General features: G+C 40.8%; 1 protein-coding gene across 1 annotated transcript in view; it reads right to left on the reverse strand.

Moving 5' to 3' along the window:
- MCF2L2 (MCF.2 cell line derived transforming sequence-like 2) overlaps positions 1 to 15,177 on the reverse strand; it is a 137,052-nt gene that overhangs the window by 42,443 nt on the left and 79,432 nt on the right. The gene's annotated exons all lie outside the window — the stretch shown is intronic.

Below are 15,177 nucleotides of genomic sequence, written 5' to 3' on the forward strand. Positions count from 1 at the left end.
ATGCAGCATCTCCCTGCACACAGTGCCTGTGCCTGGTTACCTGGCTTTGTGCATCACACAACAGCCACACCGTCAGCCAGACCCTGGTTACCTGGCTTTGTGTGTCACACAACAGCCACACCATCAGCCAGACCCTGGTTACCTGGCTTTGTGTGTCACACAACAGCCACACCATCAGCCAGACCCTGGTTACCTGGCTTTGTGTGTCACACAACAGCCACACCATCAGCCAGACCCCGTCAGCCTTCAGATCATGAGTCATGATTGTACTGTTGCATCCACTATAAAGGGATTTCCCCATTCTCCACAATTTTTAGCATGTCCTTTTTGAGGCTAAAAAAACAATCATACCTCTGATAAAACCTCATTTGAATGGTTTGGCCAAGCATTTGAAAATAAAATAGCCACATTTCAGCTTGCAGCTTGAAATGCAAAAGCAATGACTAAAATAATAGATTCACTGGTCTCCTTTGGATTTCCCCAGTCCTTTTTCAAGGAAATGTGGTTTTGTAGGCTAGCTGGAGACCACTTATTCAGGTCTCAAAGGCTATTACTCCTTTATGGACCACTGCTTGAGAAACATTATAAATACTGAGAAAACCAGACCTTACCTTTAACTGATGTTTCAAATTTCATTATAAAATATCTGGGATTTCATAGCTGTCTTGACATAATGTCTTAAATTGCAGTGTCTAGCACAAGGTAGGGCAGTGGGTGAGAGCTGTACCAGTGCTCCCCTGGCCACACTCAGGTTCTACTGGCCACTCTTGCACTGGCTGTGGGCTCCTGGTGACTCTCTGTGCTCCCCCTCAGGTGTCCCTAGTTTGGGAGACCCCCCCCCAAAATATTCCACTGCTGATTGTTCCAGGACTGGAGCTGCTCCGTGACTGTCATAGGCAATGAGGGGAGCTTAGCACACACCTGCTGTCAGTATCACATTTAACAAAAATATGAGGCAGCAACTGACAGGATTATTGTCACAGGCAGCTCCTCCCACCCCCTTTTCCCCTTTGACATGCATGACTAGTCTGGAAGTAATTTCTAGTGCAACTGGGATATGTGAGGTAAAGGGGCTGGGGAGAACTTCCACACTGTATTGTTCATTCATTTCAGAGAAATTTTACAAGAATTTGAAGTTTGCATGGCAGCAGTCCAAACACAACAAAACTCTGAGCTCGCTGAAGTTTATGGACAGTTCTGTCAAGGATAACTCCTCACCAAGATCATTCCCAAGCAAACTGGCCATCTCAGCAGGGATGGTAAAGGATTAGGCATCTGACCTAAAAATGTGAGAATCTGAGAAATCCCTAAGGTCCTATTTGTAGGCATCCTTGTTGCTAGTAAAACTTCATTCCACTCAAGTATACTTGTTCCTTCCCCCATGAAACAAAGAGATTCACCAAACCAGCAGAGTTAGCCAAAGGTAGAATATTCTGGTCCCAGTAATACCTGACTCAGTAGTTTTTCTGGCATGGAAATAGTGACGTGAAACACAGCTCAGGAGGTCAAGGCCCGCTGTCCCTCTGTGGAGGGAGTTAAACACGTCCTAACAGAGGGAGCTCAGCAGCCACCAACCTGGCAAAGCCCTGAGTATGGCAGGGCCCCTGCTGCCCCCCTGCTTGGCAGAATTAGGGTGGGTTTGTGGCAGGGATCACACACAGATTCACTGATAGGATGTTGTCAGATGTTCCTCCAGCAAAGGAAATTTCTTGCTATGGAACTTAATTACAATGCATGCACGAGCTCACATTTGCTTGAATGATTGATCTGGGTTTCTAAGGAAACATTGTGGCTTTGGATGCACCAAGACCACATTTCCCACAAGGGGGATTTTACAGAGGTGCCATTTGGGCTGGTTTTTCTCACTTCAGCAGATGTGATATCCTGTGGCCCTGCAGCACTACTAAGATCCACACTGGGCTCAATGCCACTTTCCATGACTCCCAGCTGTGAGAAGCCCTGAAGTGCCAGCACAATATGGATGATAAGAAAGGAGAGAGTAATAAGAAAACAATTTCTGCTTTGTCAATAGTGCTGTCTCTGGCAAGCTAGTCATGCCATGCTGCAGTGAAGAAAAAAAAATATTTCACAGAGGAAGTTCCTCAACAAGGGTTAGAATGTAGGAACTGCAATGGACAACAAAGCATTGGGAAAAGATTTGTTTTTAGCCAAGGCTGCAAGTGAAACCTTGAAACTGAGGTAAACTCTGCCATTACCTATCACCCTTGACTTTTAGAGATGCATTTCTCTATCTGCCCCTGCCTGTGCTGGTATTTAGATCAAAGGTAGCTATTTATATAACTTTGGACTGTGCAAATAGCAATTAGCAGCACTGTTGTTATAAGTATAAACTTACCCTGCACTGTATTGTGTTGTTGCAACAAATTTTTTTCAGTACATATTTATCTGAGTTGGCTTCTTCAGGTAACTGAGGGCACACTTCTAGGAAGGGCCTCACCACAGTGACAATAAAGCAGACATATCAGACCATTTCATCTCAGTAACTCTTTCTCCTTCCTTCTTCTTTAAAAACAGAAGGAAAAAGAAACATAACTGAATTGGCCAACATACACATATCTTGGCCATCTGAAGTTGGCCAAGCTCCCCAGAGTTGTCAGGTCATTCTGCAAGCCTCTGTCACAGTAATTTTGGTAGAATGGTTTCTCTGCTGTGATGTGCTGCCTTTAAAAACCCCATCAAATATAATGAAACACTAAGCAGGAATATTATCTAGAGATTACCACAACCTATTAATATCTCCTCTGGCTAAATCTCAATTGCTTTGTCCTCATACAGTTACTATTTGTGCATCCCGCTCAGATGACAATAGAAACTAATTCAGGATTTTTTTTTTCCATAGCTGTGTTTCTCTAACAAACTCATTGGCTCACCTCCACTCACAGATCCTGTTTCTATGCCAGGATTTGCTATCACACATACCTGTCCTGATAAGGAGTCTTTTCCCAGAAGAGGAATTGAAGACATCAATTAGAATTAAACAAGGGAGCTTTTCTGAAAAGAACCCCTGGCATAAATCATAACTGGTGTTCCAAAATTATTGTGCTGCAGAAAACCTGACTGTGTGGCAGGTGTGGAACCAGCAGAAATGGCACTCATGAATGAGCTCTCCATACCTGGCTTACAAAAGCATATGGTGGCTAGTAGATGGAACAGGAGTATTTTCAACAGCCAGAACAGCAGGAAATGGGTATGCAAGAGCAAAATATTTAATTTAATAAATTAATAAAAAAACACTCCCATCACTTTTATAAATATATCTAATATAGATAGAGAGCTACTTAAATTGAAAATACTGGCTCTTTTAATACCTGAAGCTTCAAATACAATAGTAAGTACTGAAAGAACCTGTGTGCACTGTAATGGAAATATAAACGTAGAAAAAATATCAACATTGGATAGACTTGGACTTAAGGGAAGTCAGAGTGAATAATTTACTGGCTTGCAAAAACGAGCACAGTGGTAAAAACCCCTCTGGTCTAGCACTCTGGCTAGTTCTAAGTACTGTGAAATTTCTATTTCTGAATGTAAATAAAATTTAACAAAACTATATTTTTTGCAATGGTTTCTTCTTTGTAGGTAGTATATGATGAAAGTCTTACTGTTGCAGTAGAAACAGAATCAGCAATAAATATCACATCCAGGTTTGAATTAGAAATCACCACAAGAAATTCTAAGACTGGTCTAATTGTAAAATCTCAAAATTATCTCGGTGCTATGGAATGAAAAGAAACTACAGCATGTCAATAGCTGAGTAGAAGAAACCTCCATTCCACCTACATAATTGCATTTAAGAGAATTTTTTTTTTTCTTTTGTTTCTCACAGTGCTAAAAAGGCCTTTTTCAGTTGAAAAGTATTCTCAACTGAGGTTGTGCAACAACTCAAATGAAATTTGAGTAATGAGTCAGTGGCTGTACTTTACCTCCTGAAATGTAATAAAAGATCATTCTGGATGTAAGAACATTTGTTTCAACAGAACCTGTTGCTAGTTGATACAGTATTTGTTAGTTGATACAGAAAACAGTTCTTATTTCTCTGCCATGTGCTCTTTTTATTGTTGTTGTTTTTTTTTTTTTTTTCAATGAGTGCAATGCCTCAAAAGAACAATAGTTCTTAAAATACACTTCATGGCTGCAAACAAAACCCAACCAAGTAACTTTGAGAAGCATAAGGGACTTAGGTAATACTCCACTCCATCTCAAAATTCGTGCCCTTTACTGAAGTTATTGTAATTGCCTGCTGCAATATCTAATGGATTTGCTCTGTTATGGAAATTCCTCTGAGCAGAAGGATTGCATCTTTGTTAGAAATATATTTCACCACCAAAGTCACCATTTATAATATTTTGCTTCTTCTTAAATGATCTGAACTCTTCATATAAAAGGAATTGTCCCACATTCATTGTTCCCGAAACAATTGACCTTGGGGAAATATTTTTATATATCTTAATTAGTTGGCCTACATTATAGGAACCAGAGCATAGTTGTTAATGGAGAGGTAAATTAATTAAATCACCTACAGAAAGGAATAATATGAATAGAGGACTAAAAGTCACACAGGAGCTGTTTCTCATCTCAACCGTGCATCTACACTGAAAAGATGCATTTCTGAACCCAAATTTGAGCTACCTTTAGACAATGTGGATGCTACAGACTGGTTCTTACTGTAGGCCAAAATAACAGACCATATAGCTGTGTACATATTTTGTCAACTACCCATATTTGTGAACTACCCATCAGGCCCCCCTCGTGATTTTGGTTTTAATTTTGCAGCTCCACTGTTTCTGTTTCATGATAAAGATATATTTAGCTCTGTGATATCTCAGCATTGAGTAATCAATTAGCTAAGAGCAGGTGAATAAATTATATACAAAAATTGTGTAACTGCTAAGAGTTATTAGTATTTGGTTGTATTCCAGCAGATTGTATTAGGTTGGTAGTAAATTGAGATCCATAGAAACTACTACACACACATGCTTGTGAAATATCTGATGTAACTGAGACACTGCAGGTTAACAAATTGCTCCCACACTGTGTAGACTTCCAAGCAATTTCTTTGTTTGTTTGAGATCATGAGTATTTACATGCAGGCCAGAGAATTAACTTAATTACTCAGATTTCAGTATTCTTCTTTAGAAATATTACCCAGTCAAAAGAAAGCGTGGTGATTTCCTAGGCCAGGCAGATCTAGTACAGCAACAAACCATATTGCATAAAGGATTTAAAGTGAGGACAGAAGAGGAAGACATAATTCTTCACTACACTTCCTTAAGGATGGATTTGATCTGCTGAACTGAAGCCATAACCCAATACTGGGTTACCAGCCAACAAAGGAAGCTCACTGTTTTTTAAAATGTAGAAATAGAAATATATGCACATATGCATAAAAGTAAAGGTAATTAATATACTAACACTGACACTCTCATACTTGCTTCTAGCTTAGAACATACCTTGTGAATATATATCAGTCATATATATATATATATACACACACATATATCAGTGAGATATATATATATTCATGTATCAGTCACAACTGATATTCAAAAGATAAGGCCTCTGAAATTAAGCACTTTAGATTTTGCATGTCCTACTCATGTGGGAAATTCACAGGGGGGTTTTTTGTGTCCTGGTAGTAATTTCTTCATGGCTGCCTTTTTCTTAAAAGTTGAAAATAGAGCAGGTAAAAAAAAAAAGTCTCTAGATGTGTAATAGTTTCTGACTTCTGAAAAAAAATATTTAACAGCCCAACCTGACTTTTAAGACAGCAACTACTTTCAGATTACGTGCTGTATGCTTTTTCTGTTCCTTTGTAGACACAATACAGCAATATTCAAATACCAGTTGACCTCATTGAGCAAGAAATCTGATAAGGGCTGACAGTGCGGTGGATTTTCCCACACAGTGTGGTGAAGCACTTTTTCAATAACAGCAAAAGTTACAGTGGTAAAACCCCAAAACTTTCAGATAGACAAGACCAGCCATGCAAAACCCAGAAGTAGGTTAAAGGAAACGTAATGGACTCTGTTTATAGTGAGAATTCATGCTGACTGCTAGAGCTCAGGCTATAAGCAAACCTAAACCTAAACCTAAACCTAAACCTAATCCTAAACCTAAACCTAATCCTAAACCTAAGGCTAGACCTAAACCTAAACCTAAACCATGCCCACAGCCTCGCTCCAAAATTCTCAGCAGTCTCAGGTGGGTATCCTTGCTGTGGGTGTCTTGCTGGGACAGAGAAGGATTTAGGCACTTGTGATTCTGCTCCCTACGGATTCCTACACCACCCTAACCTCTCACTGCAGAGCACCTCTGATAGTGCTGTGACTTACACGCCTCATGCCTGTGGTACTCACTTGTCCCCTTCCTGTCCCTGCAAAGACATTTTGTGCCATAAGGAGCCATTCTTGATTGGAATACAAAAGCTTAACACAGAACTATAATTTACTTCATGCAAATGGCAACACAAATTCTATCCTGAAGGGCCAACTTCTTCAGAAGAGCATCAGTGGTTTTGATTGTCGTGGCAGATATGCCTTTGATAGCTTTGCTCTGCAAGACTTTGTAAGGCCATTTGGGTAGAATGAAGAATTAGTTTTAATAATTTTATTTATATAGTTGTAATTATAATTTATATATTTAATATATTTATATTTCTATATATATATATTTATTTGTATATATTTGTATTTTCTATATATTTAATTATGAGTTATAATTTATAATAATTTTATTTTAATAATTTAATAATAGTTTTAATAAAATTAATAATAATTGATCTTATGGACAGGCCTGAGTTTATGTTGGAGAGGGCTGATCAGGGAAGTTCATGTTGCACTTGGAAGTGAGAGGATAGGTTTGGTGATGATGCCTCATCCTTTGAGGGTCTGTATTTCAAGCACTGGAACAGGCTGCCCAGGAAAGTGGTCAAGTCACCATCTCTGGAGGTATTTAAAAGTTGTGTAGATGTGGCACCTGGGGACATGGTTTGGTGGTGGTCTTAGCAGTGCTGGGGTAATGGTTGCACTTGATGACCTTAAAGGTCCTTTCCAACTGAAATAATTCTATGGTTCTATGGTTTCATTCTGAGATAGGACCCTAAGGAAACTCCATCCTGCAAAATCTGCAGGATTTATTCTTCCTGTAATAGAACACAGCATTGTGCCAGACTTACAATCTATGGTCCTCCAGCCCAAACTCTAGTGTACCTTGGACTCTGCTTTTAAATACGCTCAAGAATCAGCATTCTTTGGGGCCTGGGAGAAGTAAACTCAGGTGTTAGTTACAGGACAACAGCAATGGAACAGGGAGAGAAAATTCTGATAAGCTCAAATGGAGTTTATGAGAGAACTGAAACACATATTATGTGTTGGCACAAATGTGCCAATCTCTTCTTGGCACATTTACATCAGTCAGTAAGTTGTGAACTGCCACAGCTGAGGACAAACATCCCCTTTTTGTGTGTCACACTTCCTCAGCTGCAGCAATCTGGGCCAGAGGGGCAGGCAAGGATCCTGCCATCTGCAGCTACCACACTCCACCCAGCAGGGACTGGGAATCACAGCTCTCAGCAATATCCACATCCATTTACTGAACTATACTTTGGGCAACCCTGTCTGCCACACCCCGAAACACTGCTTGCAGAATTTAATGATAAACTTGGAGAAAGAGGGAGAGGCACTCATGGAAGATATTCCAAACTTAGAAAGAAAATTTAGAGAACTGACAAATAGACTCCATCTGGAGAATGTGTTCAGAGGGCCATGTTACACAATAGGAAACTCAGAGGGAAACTCTCACAATTGCAGATTGCACGAAACTGGAAGGACATTACCCAGTATTTAGGTTTCTTAGGTTTTTCTCTAAGCAGCTGCTAATGGGGAACGTCCAAGATAATACAATGGGACAGAGAGATTTCTAGGCTCATCCACGACAACCATTCCTCTCCTTTTCTCCCCTGAAGAACAGGGAGCTTGGTTTATCAGCCTCAGTGGCTCTTGCAGGTCTTACACAAGCCTTGCCTACGTGGGAAATGCCTTGTTTGTCACTCCAGTGTTTGTAGTTAGAGCTGGGGCTGGGTGCAGCTGCAACGTTGCCTGGCAGAGGTAAGAGCACTGCACCAGGCATGGCTCTTACAGGGGCTGGAGCTCTCGGTGTCCTCTGCCCACACAGGAAGTCTTGCCTGACAGACTGCCGGGGCAGCCAGCACAGACAAATAGAACTTAGGCACTTTTACCAAGAAGAGCACGCTCAGCATCACATTGTTTAGCTCTAATGTAGGTCAGGTGCCACAAAGGCAAGACTGTCCATGCTAGTTTGTCCAACATGGATATTAACCAGGGAACAGTATTTGAAGACAGGTCTGTAATAACTAGAAATACAAATAAAGCATTGGTGTCTTCCAACTAGAGGCCACAGAGAAAGATCAGCAACAGTGTATTAAATAATCTGCATATTCACAGGAACTTTGCAGAGTCTACAGAGGAGCTGCTGGACAGACAAGTCATACTGTGTAAAACAGAATTCCTTTCTAGACTCATACGAAGAAAGAATGTTCCTGCTGGATGAAAAAATCCACATGAATTTTCAGAAGTGAATACAGAATTCTAAACATGATTACGTCACAAATCTTCCAAACCTAGTTATTATATTCCAGTTAATGAGCAGTTTGTTAAATGCAGGAAATAAAGTCAGCAGTGATTTACTGCACAGTGCAATAAATCACAGCTCCATTGAATCACTCACTACATGGAACTGAGTGATCTTGTATCTGCTCTGTCCCGTCTGCTGCTGTGCAATTATTTAGATCAGCTCAGTGTGGGCGCTGAAGTCACTGACATCTGATTAGGCAACATGACGTGCTCTTTGTGCTGCTGTAAATAACAATGTGAAGTGCTCAGCACTCCTTCATGAGCTAATTGACACACAGGAGCTGCATGTTTTTAACTACAGAGTTTAAAACCAGATTCCATCGAAAACGGAAAATTTTAAACTCTGAGAGGTGTGATTGCTCCTGGTTTATTTCCGTGGTTTCCCAGTCTGGAGACTGTCACTGTTCTGCCCTTTACAGAGAAAGCAGCACCACCTGAACTGAGGTGGTATAAAATCACACCAGTGCCCCTCCTTCTCCTTCCCCATCCATCAGCTGATAACACTGACAACAGGGATAATTTCCTCTGCTCCTTGGCTTGTGCCTGTGTTACCTGGGATTTCGAGGTATTATGTATTATGCAAATACATAAAGGCCAAGGACTATAGACCTGCCTTGCTGGACCAAAGCCAGGTTTTTATAGAGAGGTGAACAAGCTGCAGTTAGGGGAGAAACAAACAAAAACTTCAAGTCCACATGTGCTTCTTCAGAGAAGATGCACCCAGTCCCAAGCCAACACAGAGCTGCCTTTCTTTGCATGTGCTCTGTAAATCCTGAGTTGGATCAGGCATGTGAGAGAGCAGACCTGTAGTCCTGTCCTGGATAGGCAGAGGAAGAGGAGGGAGATTGCTGTCCCTTGTCTGTGTGCTTGCAGAAATTTTCAGTGCTTTTCAAGTGGAGCACATGCATTTCTGTGACACAGGACTAGACAGAAGATACCTCTGATCTTAAACACCCCATGTGCCTAAACCAAACCGACCATCCAGGATGTGCATGTGGCCAGCTGCATTCCAGGAGCCTGCCCAGAGCCAGCAGGCAGCAGAACAACTGCACAGAAAACAAGTTGAGGAATTCCTGGAATTTCTGAAGAGCATTAAAATAACCTTAGTATCCAATAGCAAGCAGGTATGAGAGATAATAGCAGAAGTGACTGCTTAATGCTCTTTTATATTCGATTAAGTGCAGATTTTGTTAGAAAACATATTGAGAGTGCTTTTTTCAGCTTTTCTCTACCTCCCAGACTCTTTGGGAGCAAGGACACAAGGACTCCAAGGACTTCAGAAAGCCTCCAGAACACTTAATCAAATACTGCATTGTAACAATAAGAATTTTTTTTCTCCTCTTCATAATAATTTTCCGAGTTCCCAGAAATATTTGGAACTCTAGTAGGAATCCATCTCCCCATGCTATTCTACACAGATTTCTATCAGCAGCCAGATCTCTCTACATGGCAGCATACACTTCACTTCAAAGGTCTTCCCAACCCTTTAGGCTGTAATTAGACTTGTAAATGCTGGAGCCAATCTGCCCAACAGGGAAACTTCTCTAAAAACAAAGGTTTTGTAAAAGTTGAAAGAGATGATGGCAAACAAGAAATGGCTTGTGGCTTCTTGAAATTTCTCCTGCTGACTGAACTTTCATTAAGTCTGGCGAAAGAAAACAGCTCCCTGTGCCTATTGATAAAGTCAAGAACATAGTTTGTCTTTTGAAATGTAGATTCCAATTCTTCCCTTCTACCGGCTGGGAGTTTTCATGAGCCTGGAAAGACATGCTGTTGGGCTCCTACTGTAACACTCACCAAAATCACCTTCTTTCAGTTGTAACAGAAGTCTTATATTACACTATTTTATGAAATTTGTTATATATTTTTACATTCAGGTTATACATATTTTTCCATTAATTTACACACTGAATGGAAACCTTTGCAGCAGATCTTACTTATGTCATGTAAAGGGGAGACATCGTTGTCCAGTCTGAAGAAAAGGCTTTAGGCTTTGGCCTTTTAAAATATAAAGGAGGCTTACAAGAGAGAGAGATTTACCAAAACCTGTAGTGACAGCACAAGGGGTGATGGTTTTAAACTGGCTGAAGGCAGATTTAGATTAGATATCAGGGAGAAATTCTTTACTGTGAGGGTGGTGAGGCACTGGAACAGGTTGCCCAGAGAGGTTGAGGATTACTCTTCCTTGAAAGTGTTCAAGGCTAGCCTGGATGGGGCTCTAAACAACCTGTTCTAGTGCAAGGTTCCCTGGCCATGGTAGGGGAGTTGCACTACAAGATTTTTGGGTCCATCCAATCCACACTATTCTAGATTCTAATATTTATCTCTGCCTCCTGTAGAAGCTCTGCATCTCTGGCCAATAGCTAATGAAATCAGGAAACTTAGTTCTCTCCTGCATACACAGCTCTGATGATTACAATAAGCACTTGGACACCAAAGCTTTTAGTAGCACTCCCTGAGCTACTAGTATTTTTGACACCAGTCCACACCTAAATTTAGCAATTCCCAGATCTAATGTCATCACAACTTTGCTATTGCTGATTTAGAATAGGGCTCTGGCACAATATTCTCATTCTGAAAATAGCTTCTAATTCTTTACCCAGGGCAGAAGTGCTGTCCTGCTCTACCCATACAACCTGATGATTCAGTGATACACTTATTCTCATGTTCAGAGGGATACACAGACTGGAGGTCCCCAGTTCTTGTTAGATCAATAACCCTGACCCAGATAATGAGATACACTGAATCTAAAGGATTCTTAGATTTAAATAATATCCAAATCTACAATGGGAACCTGTCATTCAAGGGCACAAACAACTTCAGGCACACAGGCTGCACACTCCAGGATGTGAATATGCAAAGTGACAGCTGGTTGCTGGTGTGCAGAAGTGATCCCAGATGCTCCACAGGTTTCCTCAGTATGTAAAGCACACTTTATGTGCATGTTCAGAGGACAAACAGTGAGTCTGGACTGTGTACATGCTTGGAGATTATTTTGCATGTGTACAGAAATGCTCCATGCATACATGATAGCTGAGGCCACTCCTTAGTCTTAAACTTGACTCTCTTTCATTAAAGTCACAAAAATGATACCTCAGACTTCAAACCCTGAACTGGTCATTCATGAAGTTAATTCTGTCTGAATATAAATGTAGGAGAGGTTACTGTCTCATGAGAATTTAATTCAGAAAGGAGGGATTATGCTGCTTATTTGACATGCCTCACCTGAGTACAAAACCACCAATGCCTTGCTTATTATTCAGCTTATTATTCAGCAGTAATAGATCTGAATGAAGATGAAACATGAATAACACTGTAACTCCTGCCACTGCACACCAGTCACTTCCAGATACACATTGCTGTGCTTGTAAGTGATCTCTGTCAAGGCCATATTGACCACTCACTGAGAACACCAAATCCACATGCACGATCTGGGGGGTCATCTCATGAAAAGAGTGAAACTGTGGTCAGAAAGCCCTGGAACAGGTGTCATACTTCTGTGTTTTCAAAATGAAGCACTAACACCGCCCAACAGTCCCCCAGCCCTTGTTGCAAGGTGGACTATAAAAATGCTGGGTTTATCAGATCCAAAGCAAAGCCACCAGAAAAATATTCCAAATTTACAGGGAATTCAGTTTCCTATCTGATGGGGATTGCCAATATCAGCTTTTTGGATGGAGTTTCTTGATCAGTTTATCCACTTCATAACTATAAAGGAACAGCTGAGCATCTTTGCATGCTCCCAGAACCTCCATCCTGCCCCCTTCCTCACATTTGACAGTGAGTGTACACCAGCATGCACACTCAGGTAAACTGGTGAGCAAGAGGAGTTGACCCAACTCAAAAGCAACCTCACAAAAAGAAAAAAAAAAAAAAAAATACATGAGGTGAGTGTGTGGAGAGAGAACAAAAGGTGCAGCAGCAGCCCTAAATGAGCTTAGACTGGTTGTGAAATTATTTTCAGAATAGATCTATGAATCAGATTTCTGGCCATAAATTCAAACCACAGAACAGCCAAGCAAATAATTTCCCCACAATAACATTTGAACATAAATTGAGCAATATTCCAGCAAAATAGTCAATGAATGATTTGGCCAGTTTGCTACAGGAACAGGCTGCCTACAGACATTTGTGCAAATGAACTAGAAAGAGTTGCCTTGCTTGAAATTTTGTCCAAAATGCCCAGCTCTGTTATACTTACAGTCTAAGCACAGTCATGTGGTTGTGAAAGACTTTCACACTTCTCATACAAGAAGCACCTGAAGGATACACAAAAAGATGCTGGTTTGGCTTATCAAATAGAACTGTGCTTCTGGGTTTTTAGATTGTCTTTCCACTGATTGAATATCTCTTCTCATGAATGTTGGGTCTGGACTATCCTGGGCTACACTGGACAACACAACAGGTGCTGGTGGATCATGCCGTTCCCTCCTGTTGGGATGGGTCTGTGGGATAAGCCCAGCAGCAGCTGGGCCAGAAGCACAACCCCTCTGAGAGCACTGTGTGGCTTCCTCAGGGCTCCTTGGAGATTCAAAGGCTCAGAAGCATTAAATGACAGACCTCTGATCCCAACCTCCTTGTGCAAATACTTCATTGGTAAGTAGGTTTCTGTGTTACAAAGTATTTTATGGAATTTCCCTCAGACCTTCCGCTTCCGCTGGGCAACAATAACTAAACCATGTTGCTCATACAGTAGGAAGCAATAAGAGCACAGCAGCTCAACACAAATCTGCAGAAATTACAAACCATTCTACAAAACAGTTAACATCTAGGTATTTCTCTGTGTTCTGTTGAATCTTATCAACTCATTATTTACTCTGAAATAGAGCCTGAGGTTTCCAGCTGGATGTGAGGCCAGTGAGTGGCCCATACAGGAATCAAACCCACAGTCTAGGTTGACACTGCCATGGTGTGACTGACTGAGTGAAATGGAAAGGCTGTTTGGGCACCTGCTAAACCCCCATCCCTGTGAGCTGACTGCACTGTCCCACATCCTTCCACTGATAAACCACGCTGCTCTCTGCACAGTGACCTGAGCCTGTGCATGCAGGACAGCATGATTACAGCAGGGGAGGTTTCCTGGGGAAAACTACGTGTGAGGGGCCTCTCAGAACAGCCAGCCAGATAGTGCTGCCTCCTGCTTTGTTGGTTTAGAGACACAACCAGCTCTGCACTTCTGCCAGGGCTGAGTGGGCCTGATACGGCCGAGAAGGGATGTTTAAATGTAATTTATAAACAAATAAGGGTGGTGCTCTGAAAAACTCTCCCTACCAGCATCACTGGGGAAAAAAAAAAGAAAAGGTGGAGCTTAATTTCTAAGTAAGTTTTATCTCAACAGAGGACCTAACAAGATTTGGTTTAATACAAAGGAAATGGAAAGGGGAAGGGAAAGTGGAAAGGGAAAAGGAGAAGGGAAGTGAAAGTGGAAAGAGGGAGGGAAAATGGAAAGAAAAAAATGGAAGGGAAAGGGGAAAGGGGAAAGGGGAAAGGGAAAAGGGGAAAGGGAATTCCATTTTGCATTCTGTTTACTGAAAAATAAAATCTATGAAGAGATGCAGATATAAACTTTCCTACTGCAATTTCGGGTCAGAAGAAGAATGAAGTGTGATTACATCAATGACACTGATCTGGAGAAAATCCAGATCAATCAAGATGGGACATTAGTGAAGACAAAGAAAAGGTTGTGGATCCTTTGAGCAGATGTCACTTTTCAGGAAAAAAGTGGTCACAAATGTATGACAAACTCAGTTTCTTTGCAGTGCTGATTAAAAATAGTCATTTTTGTTCAATAATTGAAATATTTCTGACTTTGTTTTCTATGGAGCCAGTTCTTCAAATATTTTAATTATGTCTGAATGATGTTTCCACATAAACAGACCTTAAATTTTAAAGTTATCTCCTGATTTTGAGACTGACTCAAAATCAGTCAATTTTTTTGTGACTCATTAAAGCTGTATTTTCTGGGAGCTGCATTATCCAGACACAGATAATGCAGAAATGCAGAGACTTAAAAGTAAGAAAGAAGAATAATGTATGGAAAAACACCCATCACATTTGTGAACTAGGGAAGGAATAAACAATCATAATTGTGGTAAGAAAAACGAATGATGCTTTGTTTATAAGGTTATTTCCATTGTTTTTTAAACACTGTTCAGAAAACATGTCAAATCTCCACAATGACCTACAAACTTTTCCTTCTAAGGTGAACTGAAGATTGCACAGAATTACGTTTCGTCTTACTCCAGAATCAAACAGACAAAGAAAAATCTGGGAAGGCTGCTATAAAGTATTTAGTCATACTAAGACACACACAGGAGAAAGGAGAAATCAAGTGAAAAACTCCTTAGGCCTTGAAGATTCCCAAGCAAAACCTTTATTGCAAAACAACACATCCTTCCATAGTATCATCAGCTGCTCAGGTCTTACCCTTGCTCTACTTTTGCTGGGTGACCTTGACAACAGTATTCCTATCTCTATTTTCTCTCTTGTGTGTGAAAAGAAAACAATT

This window comes from Vidua macroura, chromosome 10 (genome assembly GCF_024509145.1).
Source record: "Vidua macroura isolate BioBank_ID:100142 chromosome 10, ASM2450914v1, whole genome shotgun sequence".
Classification (NCBI taxonomy): Eukaryota; Metazoa; Chordata; class Aves; order Passeriformes; family Viduidae; genus Vidua; species Vidua macroura.